Source organism: Phocoena phocoena, chromosome 1 (genome assembly GCF_963924675.1).
Source record: "Phocoena phocoena chromosome 1, mPhoPho1.1, whole genome shotgun sequence".
NCBI lineage: Eukaryota > Metazoa > Chordata > Mammalia > Artiodactyla > Phocoenidae > Phocoena > Phocoena phocoena.
Genome location: NC_089219.1, coordinates 52,142,293 through 52,166,076, shown reverse-complemented (window position 1 = coordinate 52,166,076; position 23,784 = coordinate 52,142,293). Strand labels below are relative to the sequence as shown.

Here is a 23,784-nt window from a genome sequence, read left to right as displayed (position 1 = left end):
AAACCAGGCCTTGTCAGTAAGTGGTAACAGTGAGTTTTGTGTACAATGTCTGTAGTTCATTAACTTAGTCTAATGTGGTAGGCTAGTACAATTTCCAAAGTGAACTTTTATATCTCCTTCTAGTTAACAACATAGTATAGGCTTTGGAGTCCAACTTAGGTGTTAATGTTGGTCCTACTATGTGACTCCAGGCAAATTATTTCACCTCTGTAAGCTTTAGATTCCTCATCTGAAAAATGGGACATATTAAGAACATTTGTAAATTACCTAGTACATTATATGTGGTCAATATACGGTAGCTATAATAATTATATTATTACTGTTTAATATGTACCATGTTCTAGGTACATTGAATGTGCTAGCTGGGGATACAGAGAATAAGATATTATCCCTGCCTCTAAGAAGCTTTCAGTCCAATGGCAGAGACAAGACATAAAGGTAAATAACAATGTAATAAGTGCTATGTCCAACTTAGATATACATAAAGGGCAATGGGAACACAGATGACTGATTTTGCCTGGATGTACAGATAAAAAGCTAAAAAAAGGAAATGACATTTGTGTTGGGCCAAAAGTATGAATTTGCCACGTGAACAATCGAGGGGCAGGGCACTTCTGTCCAGGAAAGCACGGAGATGTCAGTGTATGCAATGGGCCAGAGAATGGGGATGGGTTCGATTGTGGCTTGTTGCTCTAGCTAGTATTAGCTTGTGTTACAGTAACTAGAGATGTAGTTAGAAAGGCAGACTGAGGCAAGATGGTGGAGAACCTTGCGAGCCATTTAAACTTTTGCTTGAGGGACCAGGGAGGCATGAAAGGTATTTAATCAAAAGATAGACAAGGTAAGATTTGCAAATTAGAAAGATCATGCTAGCAATGGAGGCAAAGAGACCAGTTAGAAAAAGGTGAGAGAAGATAAAGTCTTGAACTATATAGCATAGCAGGAATGAATGAGCCAGAGAGAGAAAGGGGGGCAAGAGTAGAGGGTAGGAGAGAGGTGAGGAAGCAAGGGAGACGCGCCATCGATATTCACTTTAGGGACTTTGATCAACAGGGACAACTTAAGAGCGCAATTTGTCCAGACTCTCCCCAAAGTTCAAATATCCTATCCACCCGATGTGTAATAAGACCTATTAGTGAAAGAGGCTCTCCTTACCCCACAAATTGCCACTTCTATATCCTTAAACCTACCAATATTAAATAATTTTAAAATAAAACAGCAACCATAACGATAGCTCACATAGATTGACTGTTTACTCTCTATTAGCTCTTCCCACACCCTGAATTTGTGTTCCAGTAACTTCAGCCCCACTGAAAATCAGCTGCACATCGAATAGGGTGATCTTGAGTCGTCAACCCCATTGAGAGCCTCATGTTTCCACATAGGCCTGTTTTATGCCTTGAAAATCGTAGGCTCTTCCAGGAATTCTGCTTTGTTGACCCAAATAAAAACTTAATCCTCTTGCAGGGCATTGATATGGAGACTAGAACATCAGAGTCTTACAGAATTAGAAACATGATTCAGAATTGCAATATTTTTCTCATAATAAATTTAAAATTCCAAACTAAGTTGAATGTTGAACACACAGATATATTTCACATTTTCTTGATTTGCTTGGTAAATCCTAGATCATCCAAAGTACTTTTTAGGCTAAGTAATCAACACTGGCATTTAGAGATCTAACATGGCAATATAAAGGATAAATACTAGAAGCAAATTTAAATCTAGGATTTGATGAGGCTTCCAAATAAGCAAGTTGTGGCAGACTATTGTCTCCCCTAAATCTGTTCCCTATTTTTGGAGACATAGATGAACAGTTTAGAGCCTATATTTCCCAGCCTTCCTTGCAGATAGGCATGACACATGATTAAGTTCTTCTCAATAGAATGGGAGCAGAATTTCTGAGTCCAAGCTCCATGTCACTTGCTTAAAAGAAATTTCTTGTCAATTTTTGACCTAAGGACTGCAGTGAGGCTATGTTAGAGACTGAACTTCAGTGAAAAAGACCAGGACAATGCCCTAGGAGACAAGACAGCAGCAAGGTAGGGGAACCTGTGTCCCTAAACGACCTCATGGAGCAAAGCTGCTCCTCCAGCCTAGATCGTATTTAAACTGTTGTGTTCTGAGGCCTCTGATATAGCAGCCTAGCCTTTACTATAGCTAATAGTCAAGATTATAACATAGTCTCATGATACTTTTGGATTTCTCTCTAAAATGTTATGGTTTTTCCCCAACTTGGTACAGATCACATTTGGTTTTATTATCACCCTCCTTTTCCAGACTCTCCTCCTGCCGCAATTCTCTCTGATACCCCCTCGTCCCATCCACGCTAAATGACCCACTCTTCTCATCATTTTCTGAACACACCATACATGTTAATTCGTCTCTTCCCTTGTTTGTGTGCTTTTTTCCTGTCCAGAAATCCCTAAAAAATGGGTTCCACTCATTTTTTTTCGAGAACCAAATGCTACTTCCCAACTCCCCTGGCAGAATCCATCAGTCCCTCCTGCATGTTCGATAATGTCTTATACTCACCTCTAGGACAGCTCTCTACATATTGTATATTAGTTATTTGTTTGTCCATTTGTCTGCTAGACTATGAGCTCCTTGAAAGTGTGATGACTTCATTCATCCTTGTATAACTACAAGCAAAGTGCCATAGTAGATCCTCAATAAATGTTGGGCAAATTCACATGTGAATGAATAGATGAACAAATTGTTAGCTTTCCAGCCTTGTAGTCTGATGAAATACAGGGTCAGGAGTGTGGCTCATGCAAGATGTGGCATTATTACCAGGTGGAAATTTTAAGTATCAAAATAGTAGGACATTGAGTTTGTCACAGGCCTTCCACATATGTTCTCACCTTTACCTGTCCTCTGGATAAGTCAGCCATTGTCATTCTCACCACACAATCGAGGAAACTAAGGCTCAGGAAACTGTAGGGGTTACTCAAGGTCATTCACATAGTGAGTGGTTGAATAGAATTCAATTTGTTTAGCATTCCTCCCCAAAGCTCTAGCTATGATGTGTCTGACTTGGGAAAAAGTTCAGTCTCCAATTTTTTTAAGTACTGTTTTAACAGTTAGTGGGCTCTAATCATAATCAAAGGCAAACACATGGACCCATCCTTTTTTTAAAAAAAAAAAACAACAGCTTTATTGAGGTATAATTGATATACAAAGAACTGCACATATTTAATGTATACAGTTTGATGAGTTTGGACGTATACCAACACCCATGGTACCATCACCACAATCAAGGTAATAGATATATCCAGCACCTCTCAGAATTTCCTTGTCCCCCACCCCAACTTTTGTTTGTGGTAAGAACATTCAACTTGAGGTCTCTCCTCTTAAATCTTGAAGGACACGGTACTGTATTGCTAACTCTAGGCACTAAATTGTACAGCAGATTTCTAGAACTTATTCATCAAGCAGAGCCGATGAATAACGTTGAATAACAACTCCCCATTTCCCCCACCCCCAGACCCATCCTTCTTATCTTAGACACACACCATAATAAACTAGAAATTCCTCAAGACCAAAGATGATGGTGCACAACTGAGCTGCTAGGACAACCAGAGGGAGGAAATCTGTATCATGACTAAAGTGAAGGTAGCAAAGTACGAGTTCCCAATTCACAGAAGAAGAGCTGAAAGGGACCTCAGAAGTCTCCAACCACCACATTTCACAGATGATAAAACTGAAACTAGCAGAGTGAAGTAGCTAGCTCACGGCCACACAGCTGGTAAAGAATTAATCCCCAGTTCAGTGCCAGTTTCATTACATCATGCAAGGGATATTTTGCAGGAATGGGAAAGGAGTGAATAACTATCTCTGCTATCAAAGTTGAAAAGAGGCCTGGGAAAGTGAAGAAATACTGTTTGTGAATCTGATAAGAGAAAGAAAATGGTTAATTATCTAAATTGAAGGGACAGCTGTAAAATCCAGGCAGGTACCTGAAAGATTTACCTCTACGTGCTCAGACAGTTCAAGGATAATTCTGAGGAAAAATAAATGAGGATGGGGGTGAGAGCAGCAACTGCAACTTGGTGGGAAGAGCTGTGAGGGGTCTGGTTCTCTATTCTCTGCTCTTTGTGGCCTCCGGCAGTTCAACCTCTCCCTCTGGCTTCCTTCTCTGTAAAATGTGAATATCATCAGCCTCGCTTACATCATGAAGTTTTGTGAGGATTCAATGAAATCATGAATGCAAAACTGTACAACAATTTGGGTTTCTTTTCTGTGAAGGCCTGTACCACCAACAGTTGTTTATCATCCAGCACAGAATCAAGAACATGGATATTTAGTTGGTCGTATTTATCCTGCCTCTACTCAAAAATGTTTTGGAGTGGGGATGTGTGGGTTTGTATATGTGTATCTGTGTCTATTTATCTCTGTCTAATTATAGCTATACACATACAGACACATACCAGTCATATATATGTCATATAGTCACACATATATCATGTATATGCATATATGTGTGTATATACATATACACATATGTATATATACATACACATTATATATGAGTGAGAGACTATTAAGATAGAAATAAGATAAAATCAAAGCCAAGGTTAGTGTCCAAAATACACGCAGTGAGATCCTATGTACTTTTCTAGAGTTGGCTTGCAATTTTGACTTTGAGTTTCCTTCTAATCAACTTAAGAAAGGAAAGGTAGGGACTTCCCTGGTGGTGCAGTGGTTAAGAATCCTCCTGCCAATGCAGGGGACACGGGTTCAAGCCTTACTCAGGGAGGAGCCCACGTGCCGCAGAGCAACTAAGCCCATGTGCCACAGCTACTGAGCCTGCACTCTAGAGCCCGTGAGCCACAACTACTGAGCCCGTGTGCTGCAACTACTGAAACCCACACGCCTGGAGCCCGTGCTCCACAACAAGAGAAGCCACCGCAATGAGAAGCCTGCGCACCACAATGAAGAGTAGCCCTGGCTCGCTACAACTAGAGAAGCCCGCACGCAGGAACGAAGACCCAACACTGCCAAAAATAAATAAATAAATTTATTTTTTAAAAAAAAGGAAAGGTAAAAACATATGAAATATACAATATTCATATGATTATAAAATGCAAATTCAAGAAGGGTTGTTCAAAAGCAACACAGACATTCTGAGGTCTGCAAAGTTGTAATACATAACCTTTCACCACCATCACTACTGCTGCCATACATACACACAGACACAGGTTGTCCTGAAGAGGACAAGCTTCACTATGAGGCATGGAACCATGTACTCAATCGCTGGATGAGATTCCAGCCAGCATAAGGACAGAGGAAGTAGGAAGGATGGCATCTTCTAAAATGACTAATTTAGGAACTCCTCAACTGTAGCTTGAGTGCCCTGGGCTAGTGGTACTAGTGTTCCAGATACCGCTAAATTAGAATGTACCCGCTATTGGTTTGACAGCAGTGACTATAGGTCCCAGAACATCAGCAACAAAGAAAGGAGAGAACCAGTTGAGGTTGACCCCTATGGCCCTGGGGTTTTTCATACTCTAATTTTTTTTTTTTTTTTTTTTTGGCTGCATCCCACGCAGTTTGTGGGATCTTAGTTCCCCGACCAGGGATTGAACCTGTGCCCTCAGCAGTGAAAGTGCAGAGTCCTAACCACTGGACTGCCAGGGAATTCCCCACACTCACTCTAATATTCTTAAGATCATATCCCACTCCCCCCAAACTAGTATGGATAGAAAGGAAACAGGAACTGGACAACCCAGTTGGCATGGGCACCAAGTTCAGACTCTTTTTTCCATCCTCAATCCTTCAGCTCTCTAGCTTCCCCTTCTCTTTCATAAGGTGACTCAAAATGGGATCAGCAAAGGGAACACCAGCAAAGGAATTTATAGAATTGCGGTTGTTGTTATTGTGTTGGGTACACTAGCAGTAACAAGTGTGTAGCTTGCTTCAAAGCCCAGTTAATAGGCTAAGAATCACGATTATGAGTCAACCAAAAACATTCCAGAGGGGCTTCCCTGGTGGTGCGGTGGTTGAAAGTCCGCCTGCCAGTGCAGGGGACATGGGTTCGTGCCCTGGTCCGGGAAGATCCCACATGCTGCAGAGCAGCTAGGCGCGTGAGGCATGGCCGCTGAGCCTGCGCGTCTAAAGCCTGTGCTCCGCAACGGGAGAGGCCACAACAGTGAGAGGTCCTCGTACAGAAAAAAAAAAAAAAACCATTCCAGAAAAAAAAATGCCTATGTGGGTCAGGGTAGGGAGATGGGGCACAATCTGACACTGTACTGGTAGAACGCTTAGGAAGATGGCGATCTTTTTTTTTTTTTAGTTGTGGTAAAATATACGTAACGCTTACCATTTTAACCATTTTTAAATGTCCAGTTCAGTGGCATTAAGTATATTCACATTGTTGTGCAACCCTTAACACTATTCACCTCTAGGATTTTTTCTTCATCCCAAACTGAAACTCTGTATCTATTAAAGAGTAACTTCCCATTCCCATCTCCCCCCAGCCCCTAGCAACCAGCGTTTTACTTTCTGCCTCTATGAACTTGATTACTCTAGGTACCTTATATAAGTAGAATGATTCAGTATTTGCCCTTTTGCGAGTGGCTTATTTCACTTAGCATAATGTCTTCAAAATTCATGTATGTTATTGCATGTGCCAGATTTTCCTCCCTGTTTCAGGCTGAATAATATTCCACTGTAAGTATATACCACACTTTGTTTATCCATTCATCCATTGATAGAAACATGGGTTGTTTCCACCTTTTGGCTATTGCGAATAATGCTGCTATGAACATGGGGTATAAATAAATATCTGTTTGAGTCCCTGCTTTCCATGCTTTTGGGTATATAATCAGAAGCAGAATTGCTGAATCATATAGTAATTCTATTTTTAATTTTTTGAGAGGAAATGGCAATTTTAGTTTGGCTTTGGGAAAAAATTGAACAAAGTATTTAATGACATTTCATTTACAGAGTTGCTTTCATGAGCATCAGGAATCTTGGATTCTATTCTCAGTTCTCCTATTAACTGTGTGATCTTTAAAGCCACCTGTATTTTCAGGACCACTCTCAGTTTGCTCATCTGAAAAATGATATCTTTGAGCTAGTTGATATCCAAGGTCCTTTGAAATTCTAAAGGTCTCTAACTCTGCATATTCTCTTTGGTATATGAGTTCATCCTCTCATTTCTTCATTCATTCATTTTGGAAATGCTGTTTGAATGTCAGAGCAGGGGTTTTTTTCCTCAAAGATAAATAAGAGTTATCCAAGGGGAATGGGAATGGGAATGGGAATGGGAATGGGGAGAAGGAAGGCTGGGGTAATAGTTGAAAGAAAAAATAAAATGAACCGCAAGCTAGTTGAAGGGCAGGTACCAAGAGGAGGCTGAAGGGGTAAGTATGGGTCAGAACACTCCAGGCCTAGTGATCAAATTTTAAGATTTTAGACTTTATCCTAACATTAATGGGGAGCCATTGAAGGGCATAAAGAAGGTGGTAATGAGATCAGTTTTTGTTTAGAAAAATCACTCTGACAACAAGGTGGAGAACAGATTGCAGGGGTTCAAAACAAGTGAACCTATTCTTTCTCTGCTCCCTTGCCTCATTTTTCCTTTTGCTTTGAAAGTGGGAAAATTAGTCAAGATGTCCCAGGGCCTAACTTGGAACAAAAGACATTTAGATCAAATTTATTTCATCTTGGTAAATAATACTGTACTGTACTTCTCCTTACGCTGAAAAATATTTGGCCACCATTTTTGCTAAACTGTAAAAACTATTCACCATGGTTGGGAATGTATTGTTGTCTTCAGGTCATTAGTTTGCCAATTAATACTTTAGGACTATGACATTAAAGCAATTTTTAAAGAAGTTCTGATAGGAAATTATTATCCCTTTATCTGCAATACTAGAAAATTAAATATCACATATTAATATAATACCTTATATTTTATGAGAAAACTTAAGAAAATTCATATTTAATTAAGTGGAGTTTTTCTTTAATTGGGATGCAATTAGTCTAGTTCTGGCTTTATATAATGTTCTTTATATAAATAATGTAGTATTCTAAAATCATAAAAATACACAGTGATGCTGTTTTCCTTTTTTATAGACCTCTTGTTTTCTTTACTAAGAAAGTTATGAGTTGTGCTACACCAGCAGATTGTATACCTATGAAAACAACAAATGATCCTTGAAGACCATGATTTTTAATGGGTGAAGAAAAGGAGTTGGTTTCTATCTTAGATCACACGAATGCAGAACCAAGTTGTTTGGAAAAATACTCTGAGTTTTAGTATGCAAGAATAATGCCTTGCTTTACTGCAGATATTAAGATGCGTTCAATCACTCATGCCTCGTCGGGTAAAATAATGCCGAAAAGGGTGGCATTTGCCTTCGATAAATTTTGGCAGTTTGGCATAGTTTTTACTTTGTGTTTACCAAGGAAAGAAAACCAAAATGAGAGCAAGGAGAACCAATTATAAAGAGTGCTTTAGTCTGGCGAGGATGCTTGAAATGGCCAGCTTGTAGCAAGCAGGTCCAGGCTGAGAGCCGAACAATTAAAGTTTGTATGGTTCGTGGTATGTTTTTAGTATATTGAAAAAAGAAGTGCTTCTTCAAGAATGAAGCCAAAGAATGGTAAGTGTTTCTGGTTTTAACATTATTCCTATTAGTTTGCTAGTCCTCCCAAGAGCTATAAAGTTGACAATAAATCAAATATATTTTAATTTGTCATGAGATAGTAGATAGAAACAAAATTTTCCCAACTGGTTTTCTGCCAAAGTATTTCTACTAGCCCTATCCACTTCCAAAATTTACACCCACTGTCAAAAATTAAGAAAAAATTGAACTATCAGATAAACTCAAGGCTAGGAAACCTTTACTGGATGCTGCAGTAGCCTGGCACTACATTATGTTCTGGGGACGCAGGACAAGTAAGTGGTGATCTGGTCTTCAAAGAGGCAAGTGACTCTAGGCAAGGCTGGGTTATCTTATTTGCCAGAAGGCCAGCACAGAATACCTTCTTCAGGTGAGTTAAAACATATGGCACATGACATTGTACCAAATAATAAGGCACATCCTACCTCACTGCTCTCCCTCCAAATCTAGTGCCTTACCTTAGTAGGACTAACTTTTGAAAGTCTCTATGTGAACATCAGATTGTAGTAAATCCTGCATCATGTGGAGGTATAATATTTGAGTACATCCTGAAAATATAATATGTATGATACTTGTTTCAAAGTGTGTTAAAAATATAATGATTCATGCTCAGTTTAGTTTCTCAAAGTCAAAATTTGAGAATGCAATTGAATTTTATATTGCAGATAATTGAAAGAAAGACTCATTGCAATATCAATATCGGCGCTAGTTAAAATACTACTTGAATTTGGGGGGGCATGTAGCATGACCAGGAAAGAATTTTTCTCAGTGGATAATTACAGTGATACAGACACCTGTTATTTCCCAAGCTAAGGGTTAATTGGAAAGGCTTATAAAGCTCATCTTCCTTGTTCTTTTTCTTTTGCAAATTTGAATGTAAATAATGACCCAAACACATAATTTTACAAGTGTCTGTATTGTTTTGATATTGTTACTTGATCACTCTAGTTGTCTCAATTTGCTCACGTCCTTTGCTTTAATTTTTCTAAAAAAATGTATTATATAACATTACTTACTGTCAGTCTTAATGAATTGCTAGGTACAATAGTAATAGACTCCCATGGACTGTAGATAAAATAATTGAATTAACTTTGAAATCAAAAAACAAAAAGAAACAGAAAAACCTTTCTGTTTTCACAATTTGTTATATGAAAGTTTAACACAACAATCCTAAATTGAAAGCTAAAAAGCACCTCACTGATAGAGCAATCCCACAATGCCGATTATGAGATAATCTGAAGTTTTTCACTATCAGAAATAGTTACTTTGAAAATAAAAAACACGATCAATTAACTAAGAAAATACCATAACTAATGCTAATAGTGTTCAGATATTTACTATTATCATCAAAGGAAATGCCTGTTCACATTAGTTCTAAAGCAGCAACACATTAAGAATTTTACTAAACTTTTCCTATAACAAGAAAGTTTAGTTTGTGATTTTTTTCCCCTTTAAAAAAAAAAACTTTGATACCACAAAATTTTTAGAAAGCTAACTCTCCTGCCCGAATAGGGTCTCTGTAAATGACAAATCATGGTTATACAGAAGATATCACAAAAAAGTATTAATTCAGATAAACTTTAGGGAAGCATTTCCTAAGTTTACAGCCCTGCCTAATGGCCAACAAAGAGTTCTTCATTTTTTAGTTTTCATATGTCCATGTGTGAACTAATACATTTTGGTATATCACTTATAGTTATACATCAGATTCATGCCCAACTCTGAGGTCCTGGAATCTGGGTCTCTAAGAAAAAATGACAGTGGAAGTGTTGCTGCCTGGGAGAGAGTGGGCTTCTGAGTTGCTAGGCCGCCTTTCTGTGGACTTAGATGTATAACTTACTTTCATTTGTCTCTAACGACTGAATTAAAACACTCGTTTATCTCCAAGTCATTATAACATGTAAATTGTGCACTGTCTACACATCATGGGCTGTGAAACAGCAGCCTGAACACATGACAGACTCAGTATGTCTGAAATGGTGGAGCAAAACGGTGGTTGGTTTTGAATTCATTTGCACTCATTTTTACTACTTGAGACACGCTCATTAAAAAGCTGTATTTCAGCTCCCATTTAACTGAGCTGGATTTTCACAGCACTGCTGCCTCTGGCTTTTTAGTTTGCCTTGAACAGGAGTATTCTTCCAAGTCATGGACAATTCAGGCAGACTTTTTCAGGTAAAGCCAAGTCATCAGCTTGGCCTTTTCCTTCCACCCTACTCCTGGGACCTACAGGTTGGGATTGCAGCTAAAGATGGGAACTGCAGATCCCAGGTGGGAGGGCTGAATCACGCTCACTTTCTTCAGGGCAGCTGCTCACTGGCAAGCTGCTCTGCACTTAAACCCCTTAAAGCTACCAACAAACTTTGGGAAAGTTACATCACAGTAAACAAAAACAGTTGCTTAAATTATTATTATGCACCACTGTGTCATTACACATGGGCACTGCAATTATCTTCCCAATTTGGCAAATACCCCCGTAGCTTTGCAGGCAGCTTCGGGAGAAGTAAAAATCTGGGATAAATAATGTCAGTGCCACCTTCACGAATGGAAAAGGTTTCCTACCCTCTGGAAAGATACTCAGGTTTTCTCCTGCAAACAAAGTGGGACGCCGAAGCCGCCTCCCAAGTCTTTGGAATCCCACATTTTAAATGTAAATGATTAGTCTGGTAGGATCCATATGCTCGGCTGTAGAGAAGAGCAATACAATCACGAACACGTGAAAGTGAAATTCTCAATGTGGTTTTTAAAAACTCGCAGGCGTCAATACACATCTGGTAACTAATTTGTTAATTAGACAACCCCCCCCCCCAAAAGGTATAGGTAACCACTGGGCTGTGTCTGCCCCAGGGGATCTCTACAGATCGGGTCCGGAGATTGCCCTCACCCTACCCTCGCTGCTGTTCAACCGCTGCAATGTTGGGTGTTTAAGCAGAAGACAAATCAGATATGTTCCGGACACGTTTTTATTAAAAATTTGAAACCAGGTGAAAAGGATCAGTTTGTAGAAAGAAAGAAAGAAGGAAAAAAAGGTAACTACTTGTCGAAACAAAAGAGCGAGAGTGAGGACAGATGACCCGCACAAGTGCCTAGGACCATTTTTTCTCCCTGGGCTGTCGCAGAGCAGACAGGAGGATGGGGGCGAAGGAGGGAGGAAGAGAGGAAAGAAAAAGGATTTCAAGCAACATCTCCCTCTCTGCAAAGGTCTGGCCTCCCCTGTGCTCGGGAAGCGGTGGTAGCCATTTTCATTTTTTTCCCCAAACGTAAAAGGAAAATAGAACAGAAAAGGTATATCTCCCTTCCTGCACTAACAGCTGGGCTCCTCCTTCTAAAGAAAAAAAGTATTTTAACAATCTCAGGTACAAAACCCAATCCGCTTGCATCCACCGAGGCTTCTGGAATCAACGGATTCGATTTGGCGACCCGCACCAAAGGAGACGTGATCTTGAAAAATCAATCCGCGCTCGCGCCCCCGCGCCGCCACCGCCCCGGCCGCGGCCGTGGCCACAGAATTAGCGGCTCCGAGGACGTTTTTGCCGCAGTGCACGTCCGCCGTAACAGCCGAGCACTCGGGTGAATAATGCCAGTACAGTGAGCAGGCGATCAGGCTGATTTATCACGCAAAATAATTCACGGCTACAGTCCGGCTCTTGGTCCTGCCACTTTAAATCATAAACGCGCGTCTACACAGTTCCACAGGCGCCCACCCATGCATGGTACACGTGTGTGCGTGTGTGTGCGCGTGTGTGTCCGCGCGCAGGGCCAAGTGGAATGATTCCAGATTGCTTCATATATAGGAAGGGGGAAAAAAAGAGCAAAAGAGCCAGTCACCCCAACCCCTACCCCCCACCTTTTGCAGCGTGGACAAGTGGCTTGTAAGGCAGCTTGGAGCAAAATAAAGTCTGAACAAAACTAGACTGTGAGACTAGCACGTCGCAGAGTGAAAGTGAGTGACGTTAACGCAGACTCTGTAAAGACTCGGATCACTTGCAGGCAAAACTAAAATTCTCCCCCCCCCCCGCTTTTTAATAAAAGAAAGAAAAGAAAATCATTAATTGGGTTCAGATCTAAAATGCTGCTTTGAAAATACACGCACATGTTGAAGACTCTGCGACTGTAATTTCTTGGGTAAACATCTGGTGAAGATATTCCAGGAACACATCTGAAAGGAAGAAAGGGGTAAGACAGCCCCTTCTTTATATATCTTGGGTCAAAAAAGCGTTGTTAAAACTTTTTAAAAAGAGTGTGCTCTCAATGTAAATACCTTTATGAACTCTAAGGATGAATTCAGGTTGGGAGAAGAACTGAACTGGGAGTGGGGTCCTGGGTCCCACACATTGGGATGGTCTGTAAGCTTGGGCAGGTCTCTTTCTATAGCCCTCTTTTGTCATCTGTAAAAATCGTAGAGGGTAAATGATATGCTTTCTAAGGTCTTTTTTTTGCACTGACAGCATGATTCTAGCTAGGAGGGAATGATGATGGGGGGCCAGGAGGAGGTCTTAATGTAGAGAGAAAAAGAGGTCACATTCTTCAGGTGGCATCTGTTTAAACTGGTGGTGATAAAAGTGATGAATCCAGTATGCCTGGGTCCTTAACAATAAAGATTGTGTCTATATTAAGAACTGCTATTGTTCCAGCTCTGAAGTATGTATAGCACACAATGAATGCTCTTTGAGAATACAATGTAATCTTGTAATTATATTTTGGGGGGTAGAGACTATTTTCAAGGATCAGCCAAAAGGATTTTGGGATTGGAACAATCTTCAATATTCTTGTTTATAATCTGTTTCTGAAATGCATTAAATTACTTGGATAATTCAGAGAAAATAAGTTTTTAGTAGGTAAGAGTTCTTCTGTGCCAGATTGGCTGTCAAGATTGACTGCATTAAGGGGATTAATTACTCCCTGTCTACTTTTTTCAGAAAACAACTCCAAAGATCGCAGGCAGAGACCACTCTTTGACACTCCTCTTATCTGTGTAGTAACTGGTCAGGAGTGTGGGTGCTAGAACCAAACCACTAACTAATTTTGACATGCACTAGCTGAGTAATCGTAGCCAAATTATTTAGTTTAGTTGTGCCTCAGTTTCCCACATTTATAAAATAGGGATTATAATAGCAACTAATTTGTAGCGCTGTTGTCAGGATAAATGAGTTATCATATTAAAGTGCTTGGAATAGAGCATGGCACATGTAACCAACAGCTCAATAAATGTTAGAGGTTATTATTACTCCAGTGTAAACACAGGGAAAGCAAGGTCAGATATAATAGAGGGATCTTTGATCTGCTCCTGGATTTCAACTAAGGCCTCTAAGCACTTTATTTTATCGGGCTTTTATGATGTCAGCTTAAAGCAAGGAGCTCAGCAGTCTTTATTATTATTAAGAATAGGCCAGAACATTATCTACCAGAACTCCATTCCCATACATTCAATAGTTGTGAAGCTGGAGAATTCTCCACTTGACCAGATCAATGCAAATGTGTAGTATTGGGTCTGTATGTTGAGTGCATACTTATTAATGTGTGTCTTGACTGTCCAGGTGGTAGGAAGCCAAGGTTTTCTTTGGAGAGAAGTTTCCAAGCCATCAGTTCCTGTCTGTTTCTGTTGTGATACTTTCTTTCCTACACAATGTGTTACCTCAGGCCTAATCTCTGTCATTGAATTATGGAGTCAAAACAATCACAAATCTCTGGCGTGCTCCCTTTGTGTCATTTATTAGTTTAAAGGGGAAAAGCAACATCCTGACTCTTTCTCCTCTCTTAATGACCCCCAGAGTGCAGACTTGAACCAGGCTTTAGGAAGGGTCACAGGCAAGGAATGCTTAAGGGAGCAATCCCAATAGTGTTTGCAATTTGGGATTAGAGGCGAGCTGCAGTTAAGCTTTATAGAGGAAGTGGAGATTAGGTGTTTCCAGAACTGGCAGGCTTAGGTCACTGCAGGTTGGAAAGTAAGGTCCCACTTCTTTCCTCCTACGGCACCTGAAGCCCCAGGTGCACTAACTGTTTTACCAGGGGCTGGTGAAGAGACCGCCCCATCCAGGGCTGGCAGACCTGGGGCGCCCGGGGTGACGTCCAACCCCAAGCTGAGGGGGCTGCAGGCACCAGGTTAAGTTCTCCGTTAGCCAGACAACGTCTTGCTGAAAGCGCAGGAAGAAAAGTTGTGTTCCAAGCGCTAGCGTGAGCGCTCGACTCCACTTTGTCAATCTGATTAACACAATCTCCTAAATAAATAAATCAATAGAAGAGGGTGAGCTGCCTTTCACAACACCTGCTTGCCTTCCTCCCTTTCGCTCGTGGGGACTCCCACCCTCTCCATCATGCACACACTCCCTCTAAAGAGGCGCTGTAAGGTGCCGAAAGGAAACCGAAGGTACCTATAATACTTAAAAAAATTTCCGGAAGCAAAGGTGGGAACCCCGGCGAGTTTCATTCCTCCGCGCCCGCAGCAACCTGGCACCCAGAAGCCGCGGGCACCTGGCCTCGCAGAGCTTTTGGAGACCTCCAAGGAGTCCCTGCGGGGACGGTCCCCAGTGGCCCGCGGACTTTCCAAGTTGCAGAGGTACTGGGGGAATATGAGAATAAATAAATTCAATTCTACCCTCCATCATCACCGACCCGGACGATAGGTCGCGGATCCTCCGCTCCAGGCCCTGAGAGGGGGTGGGGGCGAGGGCGGGTGGAGGAACCGAGCAGGACTCGCAGAAGCTGCCCGACAAGGTCACGACCGCGAGGCTGCCGACCGAGGCGCGCAGTGGCTGGGCGCCGCCCTCTGGCCCCGGGGCTGACCCCGCGCTGCTCGGGTCTCGGCCACCGTCCCGACACATCCCTAGGGGAAGGAGGGGGCGCGACGCCGCAGAACCAACCCTTACTTTTGAGGTGGAAGCTGAAACCCGCGGGGCTCCCTGGCGAGGTGTCCTGGAAGGCAGATCGGATGCCCAGCACAACCGAACTTTAGAAGGGGCTCTCTGCTCTGCCACCCCCTTCCTAGTGGCGACCTGTGAGAGACTTTCGTCCCCTCCCCTCCGCGTCTTCATACCCGGGGAACTTGGCCCAGACAACCTAGTTTTCCATATTAATTGGTGGTTCTACCAACTCAGCAGCCTCTTCTCTCAGACGGACTTCTAGGATGTCTTGTAAAGAAGGGAACCAGTTCAATGCTTCCCCCCCCCCGCCTTTCCGAGGGAGTATTGTGTGAATTAAAAATCTTCTAGGTGTTAAAAACCAGACCAAACAACAAACCCAAAACCAAAATGTGCTGCCTTCACGTGAGTGGATATGAAGTCAATTCAAGACTTCTTTGAGCCAGCCTTTGCTCAGATAGTAAAGTTCCTGAATCCATCAGCAAAACAGAGCCCCTTTCACGCACTTCTGGAGGGGGACTTAGTAAGACTGCAATATATTATTACCATGTTTAAAACGTTCCGCGGAGGCAAGGTTTCCTAAAAGTGACTTGCCAGCGATGCATGGAAAAGCAAATCCGCTTACAGAGAGGGGCCGCTGAAGAGGAAGGGGGGAGGCAGGACCCAACCTCAATTAAAAACCACAGTTTCCAAAGCTTGAACCACAGTACTGATATTGTGGGACTGGTGGGATGTCGTGACTGCCCCTGGAGCTGACAGGTTGCAGATCTCTGGGGCTCTTTTTCACTGCTTGCTGGAAGTCCCCAGCTTCTTCAGGATAGCCCTTCCTAACACCCAGAATTAAGCTCCCCTTTTGTGTTTTGTGGGCATGTATTTGGACTCTGCATTAAGCCTTGCTCCTTACACACTTGGGGTGGATAAGCTCTTGTTAGCTGGCAGTGTGTGCACCCAGGGTGGGAATGAGGGTGCCAGTGCAGATGAAGATGTGTGTTTGTGCCAGTTTGTTGTCTGCCCCCCTGACCCACTGCTAAGGAATAGGCTCTAACACAGCCCTCATCTCCAGAAACTCTCCCTGCAGTTTCTTTCTGGGAGAAAACACCCCCTAAATTATTTAGCTATCAAGGTTTCTGTGTTTTGTATAATGAACTCAAGAGAAAAGTTGCAGAGTTTGCTAGTTGTGTGATTTCTCAGGTCAAGAGCGCCTGCAAAGGTCTTAGATCCCATAACTCTGAGGGTGAAATCACCAAGAGTGTTTTGCCCAGAAAGTATAGCCTTCCAGCTTCGTGAGAATAGGACGGCTTCCTGTAAACCTCAAATCATTCAAACAACAGCATAACAAGTCTCAATCACCCCCTTCACAAACACAAATGCACACCCAAGTATTTCTGGTCCTCTGTGGTTACCGCATTATTTTGTAGCACCTTAATCTATCTCTTTGAATGGTGATTCCAACTTTTCAAAGTTTCTTGCTCTTTACTCTGATAAGTTGCACTTGCCCTGTGTGGAATACAGGCTTGCCTTTGAGCCCTTGACCATGCTTTCAACCTGTTTTAAACGTTACATTTTAGTCTTAAGGGATAAAAATGTTGCTTTCACCCTGCATACGGGGAGAATGCTGGGCGCAAAGTGGGCGAGTCTATAAGAAACCCGATCGCTTAGCTTTTGTCCATCAGATGGACAGTTTCAACATGCCAGTTCTTGTCTGCTAAAACGCCAGGGCAAGGTACTCAGGACACTGCTGGCGGGTCATCTGTTTCTCTGTCTCACCAGGTCCCGGCTCTAGCGCCGTGGATGCTGCACACACCTGCCGATTTTACAGCAGCGAAATCGGCTCAGGCCACCGAGAGAAGGAGGACCACTTTTACCGTTGGGGGCAACTTCATTGAGCAAGTGCTAGACCTTCACAAAAGGGAACACATTTTGCTTAAGCCTGCTCTTTCTTAGGAAGCGCTTAGAGACAAGGCCCACCAATATTCCGGGTAAAGTTAACACTACCAGAAATGTGTACTGCATTAGGATGCCGACTGGGGACTCACTGAAGACCAGGCTGTTACAATTAATCTCGTCTCTCTCTTTGTTTCCATTGCTTTGTTTTTCCTTCCGTCTCTTTCCTTCCTAGTGTTCCCTACCTCCTGAAGTTAGAAGTTAATAAAAACACTGCCTTATTTAAAAAAATACATGAAGTCAACACTAAATTTGAAGAGTTAATGTTGCAACTAAACTCTCCGGGCGTCTACCCATCTGTTCGCCACATCTCTGCTGTCTGTAATGCCAGCAACTATTGTTCTTAAAATTTGCTAAAATAATTCTTTCAAGGCCTTTGAGAAAGTGTAATAAACGCTAATTGGAAAAAAACATAACCCAACTCTCACTTATTTTACTTCCTCAGATCAGGGAAAAGGACTCCAAGCAAAACAATAAACTTTATGTAGTTTATTTTTAAACGACTCTATTTTCAGCAGCTTTTTCTTCCTTAACTAAAGCACGCAGCTTTGTTCGATTCCATGTCTACCTCTTCCCACGTGTCCCCACTAACCCACCCATCAATTCACACCCAGAGAGACCGCAGGGGTGGAAACGGTCCTACGAGGAGCCTCCCCGTATTTGCTCCCCAGCTAAAGAGCTCAATTTCAGAAGATCTGAGAAAAATGTCTTCTTCAGAAACTACCAGTGGAGCAAATCATTTACCTAATTCATTCAAGAGCCTCTATAGGAAGGACTTTGGGGCCTGATGATCCTCGTAATGCGGTACTAATGAAAATCCCTTTAGTTCCCTCTCTGCTCCGCGAGGGGCGGCGTCCGCTCTCTGTCGAAGAGCCGCCCTGGCCAGCGGCTGCCCCTCCCCGTGTGCCCCCAGATGGCACAAGCGGGGCGCACAGCGATATCGGCGACTCCAGACGCCGCCCGCCGGGACGACTATCCGATCCGCCACTATGCGACCCTCGCCACCTCCCCTCCCCAAGCGTGGGCCCCTCCTCCCGCTTTCCCTTCCTTCTTACCCTCCCCAGTGATTTTTATGGGGGTAGAAGGTAAAATGGGAACGTTTCCTCCTTCGCGATGCCCACTTCCTCGGCCGCCTCCCACCCGGGCGGATTGGAATTAAAATCCGGGAATTCAATTTTGCTGCGAAATCTCGGGTTCCTAAGGAGGGGCCTGAGGGAAGGAAGACCCTGCGGGGAACGCGCGGCCCAAAGAGGCTCCCACCCCGCCCCGCTGCTGTCCCGCGGGGAGGATGAAAGCCAAAGTCCCGGGAGGGGCCGCGGGTTCCCGGAGGGGGCGAGGGTTTGGGATGGAGGAGGCTGAGGCCAGGTGGCGAGTGCGGGGCCGAAGCTTCAGGGCTCGCGGGTACCCAGACCCTCTTCCCAGGCAGTGCGCTCCCAGCCCTTACAGGTGCACCCTCCGCCCCCTTGTAGGCCCCTTGGTGGAAACCGCCTTAGGGCCCAGATTCGGTCCCTGGAGGCTTTGAACGTGGCCTTTCAGAAGTTTTTAAAGCTGCCCCGCTCCGCCCAGCATTCACGGGTCACACTCTCCCCCCATCCCTCCACCCCCGCTACAGCTGCGGCACCAGAGGGGGCGGGAAGGGAGCGGGGAGGGGCGGGGGCTGGCAGGACTAGGCTCTGGGGCCGAAGCACCGCCCCGAAGCGCCAGGCTCGGCCTAGAGGGCTTGGAGATCTGCTCCCGAGCCCGACCTCGGGGGAAGCGCAGGAAGACCGCTTCCGCACCGCACCAGCCGCTGTGGGGAGAAGGGGTGGAGAGGAGGGGCCAGGCGGGGGAGGGGAGGGGCGAGGTGGGGGAGAGGAAGAGAGACCGGGCAGGGGGGCACGTCCACATTACCAGGGTTCCTGTGCTGAGCTCCAGCCAAGGGACTATTTAAAATGGACTTGAGGGGAGGCAGCTGGTGACCCGTGTCCTCGCCCTCCAAATTCCCCGAGCGAATCAGGGCGCCACCTACAGGCGTGTTCCAGATAGCAGCAGAGAGAAGGGGAGACAGTTGGCCCAGAAAGGCGACCCAGGGGAAGCAGGGCCCTGTTTTGTCCAGGGCCATCTCTCAGCTCCTAAGCCTGAGTTCTGAGCTCCAAAGTTACGGATCTGTTGGTAGCAGCACGAGTCCTGAGGGCACTGAGAATGAACTTTTGGGGAGTGGGGAATTGAGGGAGTAAATACAGGAATTGGGGGAGTAAATACAGGAATTGGGGGATTCGAGGACCAAAGACGTCCCTCCTCCAAGGCCTGTCTCATGGAGTGCAGCTTGTTTCACTGAGAAGAGTGGCTGTGTGGCCTTGGACAAGTTGCATGATCTTTTTGAGTCTCGGTTTCTTCATTCTTTAAAAGGGGAATCGTGGTACCTGTCTGACAGGATCCTTGTGAGAATTAAACGAGATAATGTAGATGAGAAACTATAGGTGCCTTCTAGAGTGAGCTTTCATCGATTTCTAATATGAGAAAACCATCTTTTATCCTAATAAATCTAACTTTTAAGACTTTGTCTAGCTGTTTTCTGTTTTTTTGAAGATTAGGGCCTTAGAAGAGGGCAGAGCCAGAGAGGTTTGAGTGTCTGATTAGGATAGAAGGACAGGTTAGTGGGATTTTGATAACGACTCTAGCTAATCCCCTCCTCATAGACAAATAATAACATATTATATTATGGATCACTTACTACTGCTATTTACTATTACCTCATTTAATTTATATCACCTTACATGTTATCCTCATTTTGAATATGAGGAAATAAAGACATGGGGTTAGAAGCCATAGTTGGTACATTTTGTTTCTTTAAAGAAATTTTCCTATGTCAGCAACCCAGATCTATATTCCAGAATCTACCTTTAACATCAATTTATTAGGCACCTACTATGTGCTCGGTTACTGTATTAGAAATTTTACCTATGAGGTCTCATGTGATTCTCATAACCCTTCTGTGAAGTAGGACTTCAAGTTTCCTCTTCACAGAAGAGGAAACCTTGGTTCAAGGATACCCGGGGTGGGGGCTCACTTAAAGTCCTACAGAGAAGTGGTGCAGTCAGGTCATGGAGAGCCCAGATCTTCTGATTATACATCTGGGTGCCTTCTGTTGCACCACAACCTAGCATAGTCCCAACTAACTCTGGGGCATTATTACAAGTTATTGGGAAAGGTCCCCTGGAGAAATGGGCACCTTGGTGGTTTTGCCACGTTGAAGGTGTGGTACAAGATGGTGTTTATAGCCTTTAGTAATGGTAGAGTATTACAACGTTTCACAAGGAAGTATTAATGGTGGAGGAAGGGGGCAAGTGTGCCTTGGGAGAAGCCAAAGAATGAATTGATCTATACTTCTATAAATATGAAGAACATATTTATTTAATGACCAAACCAACCAAATCTCATTTTAGCATACTATCACACTGAAAAATTTGGTATAGTGTAGCTATTGCCAAATCCTGGCATCTGACCTATAGTGATGATCCTTTGTTGATTTGGTTACAAAAATTATTTACAATAAGTGTTGTTGCACAGTAAATATTTTTGCTGGTCTATATCTATGTAATAGTAACAGTTCGTGATGAAAGGACTGGATTATTTAGGCAGGAAAATTATAGTCCTTTCAATTCTTTTGTTTTTCCATTGTGTAATACTCATTAGTTCCCCTTCTTCTTACCTACCTAAGTACCAAATCAAACCAGCATTCCTACCCAGAACACCTCCTTTTCACTTTTGAGAATAACTCAACGTATCAAAAGGAAGGTTAAAGAAGGCTTTGGGTTGGGGTATTGGATGTTAATGTGTGCATCCCACTTTCTTCTTCTTCTTTTTTTTTTTTTAAACTGGGTCCAGCCTTGATACTTCTGCTTGCCAATGCAATGTCAAGAGCTCGGACTTCAGCTGCATTTCACTTCTATACAGCTTCTGTACACTGGGAGTGTGTCTAATAATGTAATAGATTTTCATTTTGAAACAGATCCCATAGGAGATTCATTAGCAGGAAAACCCCACTGTGTAACTAACAAACACCATAAAGTTATCAAATTTAAGGTCAGATGGCTTTGGACTGTCAGCTTTTGGGGACCAGTTAGTAATTAGGTAAGAGGGCTTTGTGAAGAAAAACCAGTTGAAACCAACACATATTTGTGGAATTTATTTTATGTGTCCTACACTGTTCTGGGTGCTAGCAGAGATATGAAGAAATGCAGGAGTATTTCTCTTGGGGTTTCCATTCTAAACTTTAAGGTAGAAACTTCTCCCTCTCTCCTAGTCCCTAGGTCCATGCCTTAGTTCTGTCATAATAAAGTGATGGGGTTAATGTTCAAAGAATACAAATCCCACCTCATACATTGAGCTGACATGTTTCTCTTCTGCAATTACTACCTTTATCCTAGAATTTTAGTTACTCATCTCATCATCTTCACGCATAGTTATATAAGTGAACGAATGGAGAAGACTTTAGAAAAGGTGGGAACTATAGCTTATGGCCTCATTTTATAATGAGACATTTTATAAGAGACAGCATTGTACTTTGGAGACACCTGTTTTATTCTCTGATGTGTAATTGTGCTTTTTTTTTTTTGCGGTACGCCGGCCTCTCACTGTTGCGGCCTCTCCCGTTGCAGAGCACAGGCTCCGGACGCACAGGCTCAGCAGCCATGGCTCACGGGCCTAGCCGCTCCGCGGCATGTGGGATCTTCCCGGACCGGGGCACGAACCCGTGTCCCCTGCATTGGCAGGCGGACTCCCAACCACTGCGCCACCAGGGAAGCCCCGTGTAATTGTGCTTTTATGTCATGGAAACACATATTGGTTGGGGTGTGTGTGTGGGCATATATCTGGAGATCTTAGCTACTTCTTTTCCGTACCTTTCCCCAACAATGGGCAATCCAGGGCTCTTTTTAGTAATGAAAGGGCAGAGTGGGAGCCAGTCTATATGTCACTTTGAAACTCATTAGTATTCTTCACATCACCTGTGTTGAATCAGAGCCTCTCCCAAGTCTCATTCTCAGAGCTTCTGAATGTGGGCTATCTCCCCAAGTCAATTGCAGATCAGAGGTTGTTCTGTGTAGGCCCAGCTCTGGGAAGGCAGATACTTAATAAAAATGAAATGGCCCCATGAGAGTTGTTTGAGAAACTGAACTGCTTCTCCTGCTCATGGAGAATTGAGTTTTCAGCCAAAGCCATTGGTGAAGGTCTAATAAACCCATGTTACACATGATTGGCATCAGATGGACCAGTCTGATGGGACAGCTGCTCAGAAAGCTTATGGTAAATACTCAGTATTCTCAAAGAATTTAGATATTATAAAAGAGAGCAGTATAGCATGGACTCTTGAGTGTCTGGAGGCAACCGAGCTGACTGAATTTAAGCAAGAGGGGCATAGCCACGTGTTTATTTGGATAACCTTTAAAGATGCCTTGAAGAAGCCTAGGGATCATGGGAACACTTGAAATAGTTGAAAGGGAAGAAGAGGTTATACTGGTCCTTAATGTATTAGGACCAAGGACATTGTCTCATATAACCCTGTGTAATCATGACAGCACGGAGGCATATTTATCCCATTTCACAGAGGGGAACAGAGACTCCTAATTACAATTTGTAAGAGGCACAGATGAGATGTGATCTAGTCTGGCTCCAAAGCACAAGCTTTTCCTACTTTACCCACTCAATCCAGGCCCCTCAGCCTTCTCAATCTGGCCTTGGTTGACTTGTCCAGCGTTCTCTTCTAGCACAGGGGATTGCCTCTTTTTCTTGGCACCATCATGTCAAACTTTATTAAGTATCTGTTTCCTGTGCTGTGCTGACACAGAATCACCTCTGACCTGCAATTCACTTGTAGGGATGCCCAAGTACAGAAGTTCTGAGACTCTAATAGCCAATTCTAATTTTACCCACCCTTTATTTGTATACCCGGCCTGGCTGCACCATTTGAATATTTAATCAAACCAGTTTATCCCTTTTTTGAATTCTACTCTCTAATCAGTTTGCAAATTCCTACTTTCTCAGTAATTGCTGGTCCCTGGTTCAGTGCTTCACACATTGCTGTCTATCTAGAAATATTTGTTGGTTGCTTGTAAGAATCCAACTCCTCACTCCCCCCTTTCCCCCAAAAAAAGGCTGGTGCAGAAGGATGACAAAGGGGGTTCGGGGTGGAGGAGGGACAGGTTCAGCCAGGTTCTTGACCCTGGGCCCCTACCAACCCACACTTCCCCGTGATCCGAAGGTTCCTTCTCTTCCCAACTCTCGAAGTGAACTTAGGCACGCGGACTGGGAAAGAGGAAACACGTGCGTGCTGTGGGGTATTTGGGGGGAGACCGGAGATAGCAGCAACGGAG

At 43.4% G+C, this 23,784-nt stretch overlaps 1 protein-coding gene across 1 annotated transcript in view; it reads right to left on the bottom strand.

The window, feature by feature from the left end:
- NFIA (nuclear factor I A) overlaps nt 1-15,600 on the bottom strand; it is a 406,846-nt gene extending 391,246 nt beyond the window's left edge. Inside the window, exon 1 of the mRNA XM_065883966.1 lies at nt 15,497-15,600. The gene's annotated coding sequence lies outside the window, so the exon portion shown is untranslated. The remainder of the gene's footprint in view (nt 1-15,496) is intronic.
- Between the last annotated feature and the right edge of the window lie 8,184 nt (nt 15,601-23,784).